The 13,976-nt window shown below is 36.0% G+C and overlaps 1 pseudogene; it reads left to right on the top strand.

Moving 5' to 3' along the window:
• LOC114005784 (5-hydroxytryptamine receptor 3E-like) overlaps window positions 1-13,144 on the top strand; it is a 58,247-nt pseudogene extending 45,103 nt beyond the window's left edge.
• The last annotated feature ends 832 nt before the right edge of the window (window positions 13,145-13,976 follow it).

The following is a 13,976-nucleotide window of genomic DNA, read 5'->3' as shown; positions in this document are numbered from 1 at the left end:
ATGCCCTGTAACAAAAATCTCTCTTTAAAAAAGTAAATTTTATCATCAGGATAATGAATAAATAAATAATGTGGTATATTCTATCTGATAGAAGATGATTTATCAATGAAAGAGTGAACTAGTGATATAGCATGGATAAATCCCTCAGGTATTCTGCTGAAATAAAGAAGTCAAGCACAATAGGATGTACACTTAAATTCAATTTATGTGAACTTTTGAAAGAGTAAAAGTAATGCAAAATTAAATAGAAAATCAGAACAATAGATTTTCAGGGTATGTGGAGGTTGAATGAGAAGTGACATATGAGAACATTTTGGAACACGTAAATGTTTTGTACCAGAAGAGAACTATGCCTGAGCTGAATTATATAATTTGTCAAATATTTACAGATAAAATCTATCAATTTGGGTATACTCATTAATCAATGAATTATTATTATTATTGAGTGGGAAGGTAAAAATTGCAAAGAATGGAAATACGATTCTGATAATTATTCCATTTGTGATTATAAGTACAGATTCTTTTACTATATTTAAATTAGTAAGTAATATTTACTATATCATGTGCATCTTAAAATTTTCTACACCAAAAGTTAAACTACAGCTATAGATATAAATAATGGATATTTTATTTTGCATTTCAAATTCTTAAAAAAGGAGATTTTGGAAAGTAGAACCATATCTTGATATTAATTGTGTTAATTTTTGTGGTTAGAGTTCTCAATCCTAATTTTGGAGTGCTAATTATCAGGTAAATATCCCAGGATTTATCTTAAGTGTAGCAATACATATTATAAGAAACTAAATCTGTGTCATTGGTTTAATCATTCTTATGAAAATTCTTAGGAACAAGATTTGCAGAGATGAAAAGTAAAAATTGCAGAGGAATGGTGTGCTCAAAAGCTGCTCACAACATTTTGAAGGTCATTCTACATATTTTAAGATGTAGAATTACTGAAATAATAGAGGATTCATGGTCGATAACCAAAGAATAAGGAAGAGCGCAGTGACTGAAATGAAAAAAGAAAAAGTCTTTAAAAGAGACATAAGCAATGGGTTAAAATGCTGAAGAGATTGGAAAGAAAAACACTCGTATGGAAACACTGGATTTCCCACTTTAAAGTTACTGATTATCGTTTTAGATTTGACTCCAGCAAAATTTAGAGGAGAGAAACTTGGTTTCGAAGGGCTTAAACAAATAGAATAATTAATGTTCTAGGAATTTGGGTGGCAAAGTAAAAGAGCAAACTATGAATATTATTGGTTCTATATTATGCTTTTAGTACACATGTGAAATAATATGTTATATATTGTGAAATTAATGTGAAAATGAATATTAATAAGTTCACGGAGATGATGTTTAGTGATTATTCCTGAAAAAATAACGCTGAAAAATTTTCAGTATGTTGTCACTATCACTTCCAAGATAACTTAATCCATATAATAAATTGGTTTATATAAATTTTTTAATTTTGATATTTTCTCAGGAGCTCAGAGAATAAACAGAATTGATATTTTCAATGACTAGACTTTTGGTGAATAAATCAAACCTTTTAGAAGAGCATTAAAGAACAATAGCAAAATGTTCTTTAGAAAAGCAGTCTTAAAAATTAATAACTTTGTTCTTTTATTTCAATTCAAGAAGATTTTTAAATTGACCATTATTTAAACCTGCATCAAACAATCCAAGTGGTGCTGTATTCATCTAATTTTTTTCTATAAATTGTTTAAGAAAAATATATATTTAAATTATTTAATGTTAATATTATATATATATGTTTTTAAATCAATGTGAAAATGATCCTCATTATTTATAAAATAAATAAAATAATAAGGTGTTTATTACCAATTGATTTCCTTTTTTAAAGTTTACTTAATCTCTTTGTTGAAGAAGAAAGAGAGAGACAAAGAGATTCAGCCCCACCAAATATTACCCCCATGCCACTATCCACCCCAGTCTCAACCAGCCCTAGATCATGAGCATGCATATGTCCAACATTGCATTGGACATATTCTCCAAGACTCAGGGAAGTCTCTGGATACAAACATGGAAACTTCTCCTGTGGGTCAGCCTTGCAGGGTGATGGATTTTACTGTTGCACTATTGTCTGGCCTACCTGGTCAATTAATGACAGGGGCATCAATACATTTCAGTTAGAAAAGGAAAATTTTCTTCAGTAAATAGTGCTTGAAGAGTGAAAAGAAAAAAGAACCTCAATGTCTATGACACCATTGACACTGCATAGAAAATTGCCTTGAAATAGATCATAGGTATAAGTATAATGCATACCACTTTAATAATTTTAAAAGATGTAGGAGAAAATTGTAGAAATTTTACATAACAAAATTTCTTAGGAGAAAGAAAGTGATAAACACAAAACAAACAAAATGTTTAACAAAACAAACTACATTAGATGTGTTCAGTAAAAAAACACTGCATAGAAAACGAACTTGAAAGCCATATTTTTCGAGAAATTATTCACAACATATATATCTGAAAAGCATTTACAAATTACATAAACCTCTATAATAGAAAATTAGAAAAATAAAAATAAACTACGCAGAACACTCAGACAGAGAGATATATGAATGGTCAATAATTCCATGTAAATTGGTTCAACATGAAGTTTTAGGTATTGCTTTTACTATGTAAAGAGCATATGGGAACCAGCAGTTAGCATAATGGCTAACTGGACTTCCACATAGGCAACCATGGTTTGCATCCCGGACCCAGTGGCTTAAAAAACTCACGCCGGGCACGTGTGCGTGCATGCCCAAGATCCCGAGAGGAGAATGGAGGAGACAGGATTGTGGTGTGACCATCCCCCCTGGGGGGTGATTTCTCACTTTCTGTCTCTATGTCTCTCTCTGTCTGTCTGGCGAGCGCATGCGCCCTATAGCAAAAACCTCTCCAAAAATAATAATAATAATAATTATAAGAGCTTAGAAGTTGTCACTTTTATCCTTACAACAACGACAACAAAAGCTGAATAAACTGGAAATCATGAATTTTCCAGGACTCAATAGGTATAGAGCAAACCAAGACTCTAAATTTTAAAATAAATGAGTACAGAAAGTCACAGCTGAAATCTGCCTACCTGAAATAAATGCTACTAGAGCCATAAAGTGGTACAAACATATAAAGGTGGAGAAAAAGGCAAAGATAACTTTGTTGAATGTCTGGAAGTGGAATGTCTACCTTTTTGCAGTGTGAAACATTTAGAGAGCTAATATAAGAGCCTCCTGTACAACTTGAGGAACTACAAAAATATCTCCCCTTGAGGAACCAAGCAAATGAAACCTCTGTGTTTGTGGCAGAGTATGAGATGGGATTATCCATTTTGAAATATGCCCACAGTAGTCTCCATAGTAAAGACTTTCTCAGCAGTAGAAAAGACTTTACTGAAGGCTTATTTGACCTGATACAAAGAAAATTACTCAGCTCCATCCTCTCTAGTATACCTGTCTCACCTAAAGAAAAAGAAAAGTCAAGAAATACTTATTAAATGCCACAGATCAGTGACATTGGGTCACTGAAAGACTGAGATTTAATCACAAGTTATAGAGCACTTTCTTGCTGCCTACACATAACCAGCACATCAATAGAACTATAGTATCATAATGAATTGCTGTGGTAAAAGCCCCAAGGTCGAGGTTATGGTTAAGAAATTTTTCTGGCCAGGCTAATGCAAACTTGATACTAATACTGTATATGACTCAATTTCCATTACTCATTATATTCTATCTGATTTACAACAGAAAATTTTGTCATGCTGAAAAACAATAGAAATATGCCACCTAAAGATTGGATATACTAGGCTAACATGAATGAAAAGAAAGCTGGAGTTGGCATATTAATTTCAGAAAAAGTAGGCTTTAGTAAAAGAAAAATCACGAGTGATAAGGACAGATATTACATATTAATAAAGGGGGTTAATCATCAAAGAACATATCACAACACATAAGGTGTATGTGTGTACCTAAAATATGTGAAAATGTGAGGCAAAAATAAACTTGCAAAAAAATAGGAAATCTATAGTTATAGTTGTAATTTCAAGTTCAATATTATCCTTTAAGTATTTGATAGATCCAAGAGATTAAAACTCAGTTAATACATAGTTCATCTGGTTAGCATTATTAACTCCTTTGATCTAATTAAAAGTTGTGAAAGAGGAAGAATTTAAAACTAAGTAAACAGAATAAAATAAACACTAGATGTTATAGTCCAAATCAGTTAAATTGAGAAGAAAAAACAAGAGAGAAAATTAAGAAAACCAAAAACTGATTCTTTGAAAAGACAAAAATAATGAACAAACTTCAAATCTGGCTAACGATGAAAAAGTTAAAATATTAGAAGTGAAGAAAGTGTGAGAGCAGCAATTGGCATAATGGTTACATTGCTGATCTCCCATGCAGCTGACCATGTTTTAAGTCCCAGATCTGGTAGCTTAAAATTCATGCCAGGTGCATGTGCGTGCATGCTCAAAATCCCTAGAGGAGACTGGAGGAAAAGGGATTGACATGTTTTTAATATAAAACTTCCTTTCATTCATAGTATTTATTATAGATAAAACACACGCAACAAAAATGTCAAGAAGGAAGAAATCCAGGATGATCTGAAAGATTTCGCTTTCGGTTTTTCCTTGAGTACCTGGGAAATGGCACAATGCAGTCAAAATATGTTTTAATGATGTAGGGCAGATATGGACAGAAAAATGAGGATCTTTATACATGTTGAATGCATATTTATTTTACATTTCTAGGAACTGTGACCCTGAAACAATGAATATTCCTTAGGTCGCAAAATTATGTACTGTGATATTTAGGACCTTTATTGTTTGACTGTTGTTCTCTCTGCTCTATTCTCAGTAGACAATGCAATCAGAATCATTGCTCTACCCCATCCTCAGCTATTCTGAACCAGCAGTTTGGGAATGAGGCTGAAATACATGTTGTTCAAATATGGTTAGAATGGGAAAAAATGTGTTAGCAGTTTTGATGTATTTATACAAAGCAGACTTAAAATGACCGCACAGGGACCAAAAGATGGCATAATGGCTATGTTGCTGGACTCCCACACAGTCAATCTCAGTTTCAGTCCTGGACCCAGTGACCTAAAACTCAGGTCAGATGTGTGTGTGTGTGTGTTGTGTGTGTGTGTGTGTGCATGTGCGTGCGCCCAGGATCCTAAGAACAGAATGGAGGAGAAGGGATTGCTGCATGGCCAATGGCCATTTCCTCTGGGAGGACGGGTGATTTCTCACTTTCTGTCTCTCTGTCTCTCTCTGTTCTCTGGTGAATGCATGCACTCTGTAGCAAAAATCTCTCTTTAAAAATAAAAAATAAAATAAAATGACTATACTCATACCATGTATAATGATCTATTAGAAGGGACGCTAAAAGTTGTTGTTAAAATTAGAGTTATATTCAACTTTATTTTTTGTCTGTATAAAAACAGATTTTCTTTGTTATATTTGACTTTTATTTTATTAAATAACATTCTTAAATTATTTGAGGGCTACTGAGGAGCAAACTGATGTAAAGGCTAAATGAAGAGCATAATTCTCCCTTGTCATCAAACTATATCCCATTTTCTTTTTCTTTCTCTGTTAGAGACAAGAGTAACACATAGAAAGAAAACTAAGTCATGCAGAGCCAGGGCATTACAGTCATGCTAAAAATCCCAGAAGAGCATCAAAGAAGAGGGATACGTTGGATCAGACAGCACAGAGGGAGATCTTTTGGGAGCTGAGCCACTAAGTAGAAAAAACAGGGAAAAAAGACTTTGTGGTATTTGCCAAGTATGCTGAAGAAGTTTATAATCCAATTTGTGGCTTTTTATGTCATTAAAGTAGATGTTTAGTAGCTTCAAGCTTTATTCCATTTTATTACTCATTCTGCAGCTCATGAGATCTCTTTGCCCTGATAGGAGGGTCACTATATAGGATTAGGTGAACATCTGAGTACCTTAAAGAGATTTTTCACAACAATCCGCACCAACCCAGCCTTTATCATTTGCTGCTTTGTACATCTGAAAGCTTGGGGAAATTTTCAGAGGAATTGTTCATGGTTGGCTCACTCAGCCATCAGTTATTTATTTATTTTTTTTTTTTGGGGGGGGGTTGCTATAGGGCACATGCACTCACCAGAAAGACAGAGAGAAACAGAGAGACAGAAAGCGAGAAATTACCCCCTATGGGATATGGACACACCACAATCACTTCTACTCCATGCTCCTCTCAGAATCTTGGACATGCACACACATGTGCCTGGCTTGAGTTTAAGCCACGGGATCTGGGACTTGAACCGCGGTTGAATACAGGAGAGTCTAACAACAGCCATAACACCAACTGCTAGTCCCATCAGCCATCAGCCTTTTAAGTACCATTGCAGCGTACTTAGTGAAGACCAGGAGGACTTTGGAAAGGATGATCTCATTTCTCTTGCCCTGCCTCAACTTTCAGTATATTGATATGATGAAGAAGTGAGGGGTAGGTATTGGTTTGTCAAGTCGCTTGGGTTGCCTCCTTGGGATTATCATTCATCTTGCCAGTGTACATGAAGTCATTATGTGTTCATTGAAAATTTTGTCCTTCTGAGAAATATTGCTCCTTTCCTTCCCATTCTATCAGGGGAGAAAATAATCATTTGTCTTTTGCCAACTAGAAAGAGACGGGTTTAAAAATCATAATTTCAGAAATTGTTCTAGTTGTTTTCATTGTTGTGATGACAGTAGTAGTCTCTTACATCTTCCTGTGTCCGAACCAGAACATAAGAGATTTGAGTGATTTGGGTGAAATAAAAATATTATTTCTTCAATATGTATGTTTCATATAATTTTAAAAAGTGAGTTTAAAGAAAAATTAAAGAGAAACAGTAAACTTTTGTTCATTCTCTGAATTTTTCTATATATGTCACATTTAGTTTGATTAATTTTAGTGGAATTAATAGAGAAACTAAATTTTAAATTTTTCTTATAATGCAGAATAGTAAGAGATTTTTGTTGTTATTTTGTGGTTTTGTTTTTGCTTTTGTTTTGCCACAGGGTGCATGCACTTGCCAGAGAGAGAGAGAGAGAGAGAGAGAGGGAAAATGGGAAATCATCCGCCACTCCCACAGGGTTAATGGCCATGCCACAATATCGTCTCCTCATTCTCCCTTCAGGATTCTGGGCATGTACACAAACATACTCAGAGTGATTTTCCATAGGGTAGGCTCCACCACACCCAACACACTCAGAGTGATTTTCAAGCCATCAGGTCTGGCACTTGAACAGAGCTCTACCATGTAGGAGTCCAGTGCCTTAATTTCCATACCACCTGTTGACCCCTTTAAGAACTTACTTTAAATTCTAAATTTGAAAAGGATATTTATTTTCAACTTACTGACAGCCTAATGTATGGCAAATTACATCAGTCAAAAATGAAGAGGTGGAATAGAATTGTGAGTATCGGAAACATGACAGAACATTGTATGAATGACCGTAAAGAAAAGAACTACGCAATATTATTCAACATATGCCACAATATTCCTACCTGTCCTGACCTTCATTTTGTCCTTAGCTTGCTTGCATTCTCCCAGGTCTGAAAATTCTCCCTCAGTATTTGGTTTACCATTGAATATACTTATCCATGCCAAAGGCTAGAAGACTACTAAGCACTGTGTTTCAGATAGAGATACTCGGGAACAGGGTGAGAGAATATTACAGGAAAATATTACCAAGCAAGGTCCAGCAGATTTTATACACACTTTTTCTCGTGTGTGTGAGATTATAAGGGGTATATCATATAATCATTATTACTTATACCTGGATTTAGAGTAGACTCTCCTGAGAAAGTGCCTTTTTGGTTTATATTTGAAGAGCATAAATGAGTAAATGGAAAAAGTAGATTAAGCTCTGCCTGAAGAATGACTTACATATGTGTTCGATAATTTACCTTCGTTCCCTCTGATATTATATATATCTTCAAGAACTTTTTTTTTTTATTTTTGGTTAGCATTTTAAACACCTGTAAGGCACGACCATAACTACATAGGGGGAAATAAGATTTCTTTCTACTTCTAAGTGTGATACTGTGATGTTTTGGGCACAAAAGCAGAGCTAGTAAAGTTTTTCTAGTTTCATATCAGCCTGTTTTAACAGATCAAGGTAATGTTTGCTGCAAGATGTACATAACCTCATGTTAACTTTGTGGTCTAAAGTGCTTAGCTATTGAAGCCAGATTTCGTAGTAGACCAAATCTTTTGTCGTTGTAAGATATACCTTGATGTTTAAAAGGATTATTATTTGTTAAAATGCTTTTCAGTTTCATCTTCTAAGATCTGTTTTTCAAATTCTCCATATCATATAGTTACTCTTTCTGCATGTATTAGTTCTAGTCCTTTAGTCACTCTCACCCTCTCTCTCTCTCTGGTAAAACTAAAAAATGAATGAATGAATGAATGAATGAATGAATGAATGAATGAATGAATGAATGAATGAATGAATGAATGAATGAATGAATGAATGAATGAATGAATGAATGAATGAATGAATGAATGAATGAATGAATGAATGAATGAATGAATGAATGAATGAATAAAATAAAATAAATAATTATTTAAAAAGAAAAGAAGAAATAGGTTCAGCTGAACCAGCTTCTCCTCAGGGCTTGTTTTCTAAAGAAAAGTGTTGTTTGGAACCAGCAGATGGTATAATGGCTATGTCGCTGGACTCCCATGTAATCAATCATGGTTCAAGTCCCAGAACCAGTGGTTTAAACTCATGCCAGGCATGTGTACATGTGTGCCCAAGATCCTGAGAGGTCAATGGAGGGGAAGGGATTGTGATGTGACCATCCCCCCTGGGGGATGTTTTCTCACTTTCTGTCTCTCTCTCTCTCTCTGTATTTCTGGCAAGCACACACACCTTATAGCAAAAACCTCTCCAAAAAAAAAGAAAGAATGAATGAAAAAAAAGTGTTGTTTAGAGGAACATAATTATAAGCCAACTTGGGTATGTTGAAAACCATGGGAAACATAACTCAGTGAGACTAGTGAATGGAAGTGTACCCAAATCATGCTCTGCTTAAAGAGTTAGTAACACATACAGATGAGTTGAAGAAAAAAAGAGTTTGCTGAGCAAAGAAGGAGAAGGAAGAACATCAGCAGACCATGAATGCTGCAAGGGATCTACAACTAGCAGATTCACAGAAAACAGATGTGATGGAGAAGAGCATGCAGAAATGAGCCTAGAACGTAGAGACGTGTTAGGCTGTCAGAAAAGTCATGATGCATTTTTGCATAGAATAAATATATCATGACTTAGATGATCCAATAAATAGGTAGGGGCCTATTTGGGTTTTTATTTTTATTTTATTATTCATTTTAAAATAAAGAGACTGTATTGAAAAGTCTTTAGCATACATGATTCACCATCATTTGCATTGAAGATCAACCTATCTATTAGTGAAGATGTCATTAGGATGGGACATATTTAGTTATAATAATTAGCACCACCTTTTCTCTAAGCCACCAGATCTTATGTCCTTGACCCTTAACTACTTATTTAACATGTTCACTCCCACAACAGAAGATACTCCTGTATCTTCCCTGAAATGTTTTGAACTCCTCACTTGTTTCCAACATTCTAATCTTGCCACTCAGCTGTGCGTTTCCAGTACCAGTGGATGAAGGAATTTCTTGAAACAAATATGCTTACACTGGTCCCTTCTTTTCCTCCTCAGTGACTTACATTCTAATCTTTAACATGGCCTCTCAAAGCATGAAATATACCTGCCTCTCTGACTGGTATCACCTTATGTGTTCTAAATCTTGATTCCTATACACCTTCTACATTTTCATTCCCAGCAATATTATTCTATTTTTCACTATATATAATTGCTATTTCTGGAATGATTTTGATCTATCTTCTACCAACTCACTAGTTAATGTCTACTTATTCTTCAATGGATTTGGTTATTGAAACATACCAGATAATGGTGGTTTCCCTGTTTGAAGATAAAATCCCCTGCTTCAGATTCAACTGAAAAAATCGTGTTTTTTTCTTTCTAATTTGAGTATTAAAATCTTGTAAACAATCAATAAAGATTTCATATTTTCCTTCAGTTCAACATTTCTGGAATAAGGGTAAATTTTCAAATTCTTGTTGACTCAACAGATTTTAGTATAAATGAATAGAGGAATGGGTGAATGAGAACATTTATCCAGTATAATTCAACTACTTGGATTTTCATGCCAGGGGTGTGATTGATTTTGTCCAGTGTTTTGTTTTTCTAGTCAATTTAACAAAAAGTAATAGAGGAAGTTCACAGAGTATGCCAAAGAAGTTCATCTCTGGACATGTAAGCAACAAATGTATCATAAAAGTTGGCATAGTATCTCTTCCATTCTAGTGGTTTGTGTAGTTCTTCTAGGACTAAAAAAATGATAGCAATAATATATCAAGTTCTACTATGCCAAATGTTGAGCTTTATACTGCTTAAGAAGAATTTCATGTCCTTAGAAACTGGAATTATTCATAATTTGTGAAGGGAAATCACTTTTACTTCTTGGATGCTATCTGAGTTTAAGTGGATATTGCAATTTCTGAGATGTCTTTCTAATAGGTAATTCTTCCTGCCAAATATGGAATCAACATTCACTATTTCAGTTTAGTCTTGAATCATGCAAAGTATCACAGGCGATGACTAGAAAAGGAGACAAAATGTTTTCCTTTCAAAATGAGTATGACTGGGATCAGCAGGTGCTGTAGTGGTTAAGGCACTAGACTCTCACATGGCCGACCACGATTTGGGTACTGCACCTGATGACCTGAAACTCACACTGGGTGTGTGTGTGCACATATGACACAAATCCCAAGGGGAGAATGCAGGAGAAGAGATTACTATATGGCCACTCCCCCTCCCCCCCCAGGACTGATTTCCCACTTTCTCTTTCTCTGTCTCTCTCTGCATCCCCAGTGAGCACATATACCCTCTAGCACAAATCCCTCTTTAAAAAAAGAAAAAGTGTGCATTGTGACCCCCATGGTGGCACAGTGGTAACCCACATGGTTAGGATTCTGGATTCATGTCCTGGGACTTCCCTGAGCACGACGGGCATGCATGCCTATAATCCAAACTAGGTGAGACTAGTGGTAGATTGTGGGACCTATTAGGGTGACTGTCTCTGATTCTTATCTCTTTTTCCCTCTCTCATAGAAGAGTGAATAGATAGATTTTCCAAGAATGAGTGTGGCCTAGCTATTTTTTGTAAGATACAATCATTCTAGTTATACTTGCCATCACAATGATAGCATAAACATTGCAATGAGGGGATGGAGAGGTTTGACAAGTGGAGTTTGGTGATGGTGCTTATAGGTACAGTGCTAGGAGTAATTAAGTTGGCAGAAATGATATATGTAAAATAAGAAATTTTGTGTCAGAATAGTGTTTGATCTCACGTTTGCTACTTGGAAACTGCTCTACTATAGATTATTTCTTCCTGATATGCCCTTTGATAGTTAGTTTTGATATTAACCTTAACTAGGCAATGAGATACCCAGACATTTGGCCAAACATTCTGAGTGTGTCTGTGAGGGTCTTATAGATAAAATTATTACTTAATTCAATAAACTTACTAAAGAAGATTGTCCTATCTTGTGTGGGTGGACCTTATGTAATCAGGTGGAGACTTCCATTAGAACAAAAAAGCTTGCCCTTCCTCAAGTAGGAGGGAAAACCTCAGCCTGCTCAATCACTTTTTTTTTTGAATGCTGTTCTTTTCCTGCTTTTAGAATTGAACTGAACATTAATCCTTCATGACTCTAGAGCATGCTAGCCTTTAGACTGAAATTCCACCATCAACTCTCCTGATTTCAGGCCTTGCCCTCAGACTGCAACTCCGTCTTGGCTCTCCTGGGTCTTCAGCTTGCAGTTCTTGGGACCTGTCAACCTCCATGATCACATGATTAATTCATGTGCTCCTTATGATTCCTTATAATTAAACTTTCTCTATATTTACTTCCTACTGGTTCTGTTTCTCTTGAGAACTTTGACTAACACACTGAGCAGCTCCTTCATATTTTTCTCATCATGACTATCAGTCTTCTTCCCATGATAAGATGCTGCTTCTATTATAAGGGCATTGACAATGAAAACAACATGGTGCAGGGTATACTTAAATTATTACTCCTTTATTCCCATCATTGTTATCTTGTGTCTGAAAGGTAATATTCCACTCTAATACAGAAAGGGGCGTTACCCAAAGGAATTTTGATGTGTCTTTTAAGAAAAGAGGAGCAGTCGAAAAACATTTTATTTTGAACAGTTCTCACAATCCAGTGAAAGCATAGAGGTGCTAAGAATTCTATACAGGCCAACCTCAAACACAATAGAGAACATATTCTTACTTATCTTCTGCTCAGGGCCATTTGCCAAGTGAAGGCAGTTTCAAACCTTAACATTCTATTTTCTTCTTTAGGAACATCCTATTTTATTCCCACTAGATTTAGTCTTACCCTTTAATTCATCTTTCAGCCCTAATGAATAATTTGCATGATATATTATTCTCTACAGTCTTGAGTTATTACATCTACACTGACACAATACGGACATTTCTGGTTGTCATCAAAGTCCTCAGCTTCTACCTCCTGGCCAAAAGAGATCTGTGCCCCATTCAAGATGACAGTTCTTCTGGGCTACAACCTCTTCTTGCTTATGGTGAATGAGCACCTCTCTCAGTGCCTACTTCACATTGTTCCTGTCCCTGGTGGTTCTCAGGCTGCTGGAGACTCTTCATCACCTGCCTGCTTCACCCAACCACAACCCAGATCCATAGGTGACTCAGTTGCTCCACTCTCTGCTGCTGTGCTGCACCAGCCCAAGGAAGTGCTGCCCTTCTGCACCTTAGGAGGGAAATAAGGGCTTGGTTCTCACCCCTTCCCAACTGCCAGTCCTGAAAGAGCCAGTGGAGTTGGTGGGGAAGGTGCCAGGTCCCAGAATGGCTGAATTCAGTGGATGCCCTGCATGGGCAAGGGCCCAGGGGCACCATAAGGCTCAGAAGCAGCACTTGGTGGAGCTCTGGCTACAGTCCCCCTCTTCTGTCTCTACCTGCTGTTCATGACCTCCTCCATCATCTTATTACTCATCCTCTGGAACACCTAAGCAGATGCCCATCTGGAAACCCCAGTCTAAAGCTTCTTTTGACTCCAAAAACTTGAGTTTTGGTGATGGTGCTTATAGGTACAGTGCCAGGTCTACACAAGTGTCAGCCTCACAGATCTGGCAACCACCTCATTTTTTCCCTCAGACCCTCTTTGCAATTTCAATCCAGACCTGTAAGGTTTCTTAGGCCCTCTAGAACTTAGGTCCTCATTTCTGCATGCCTTCACCTACTCTCAGCCCTTCTATGAGGCTAGTCTTCTAGATCCTCAGGACTTAGAGATACTTAGAATATCTCCTTGACCGAATCACTCTAATAAAGTCCTTAGAAAAGAGAAGGAAAAAAGAAAAAAGAAATATGAGGTGAACTCTTGCCGTAATGACAGTACTTTCTAAGATCTCACAAATGTGAGAATTATAATGAACAACTTTTGGAAACAGTGCATAAGAATTAAGTGATATCACTTCTTACAGCAGAGGGCATTGATTTTAAGATAAAATTAAACCTAGGTACCTTATCATTGAGTGTGAGAAGAAATACTTGAACACAATGTGATAGACCAACAGCAGATCTCCATTTACATTATGATGTAGAGTAAGGTCGCTTTGATAACTGCCCCTTTCCATATTGTCTACATAGTTTTAAATATACCAGTGGTTATCAATCCTGCCAGCATATTAGAATGAATAAAACATAAGAAAGAAAAATGACTGAAAAAAGAGGTGTACCCTAGAACATATAGAGTAGACATTACAGAAGAAAAACAACAGGGTGAGAATTGAGAGCAATAGAAATTTCTTGAAGGTTTCTACATATACTCTCCTGTACAAGTAG

Source organism: Tupaia chinensis, unplaced genomic scaffold (assembly GCF_000334495.1).
Source record: "Tupaia chinensis unplaced genomic scaffold, TupChi_1.0 Scaffold144447_1, whole genome shotgun sequence".
Classification (NCBI taxonomy): domain Eukaryota; kingdom Metazoa; phylum Chordata; class Mammalia; order Scandentia; family Tupaiidae; genus Tupaia; species Tupaia belangeri.
This window is presented reverse-complemented; position numbering and strand designations above follow the sequence as displayed.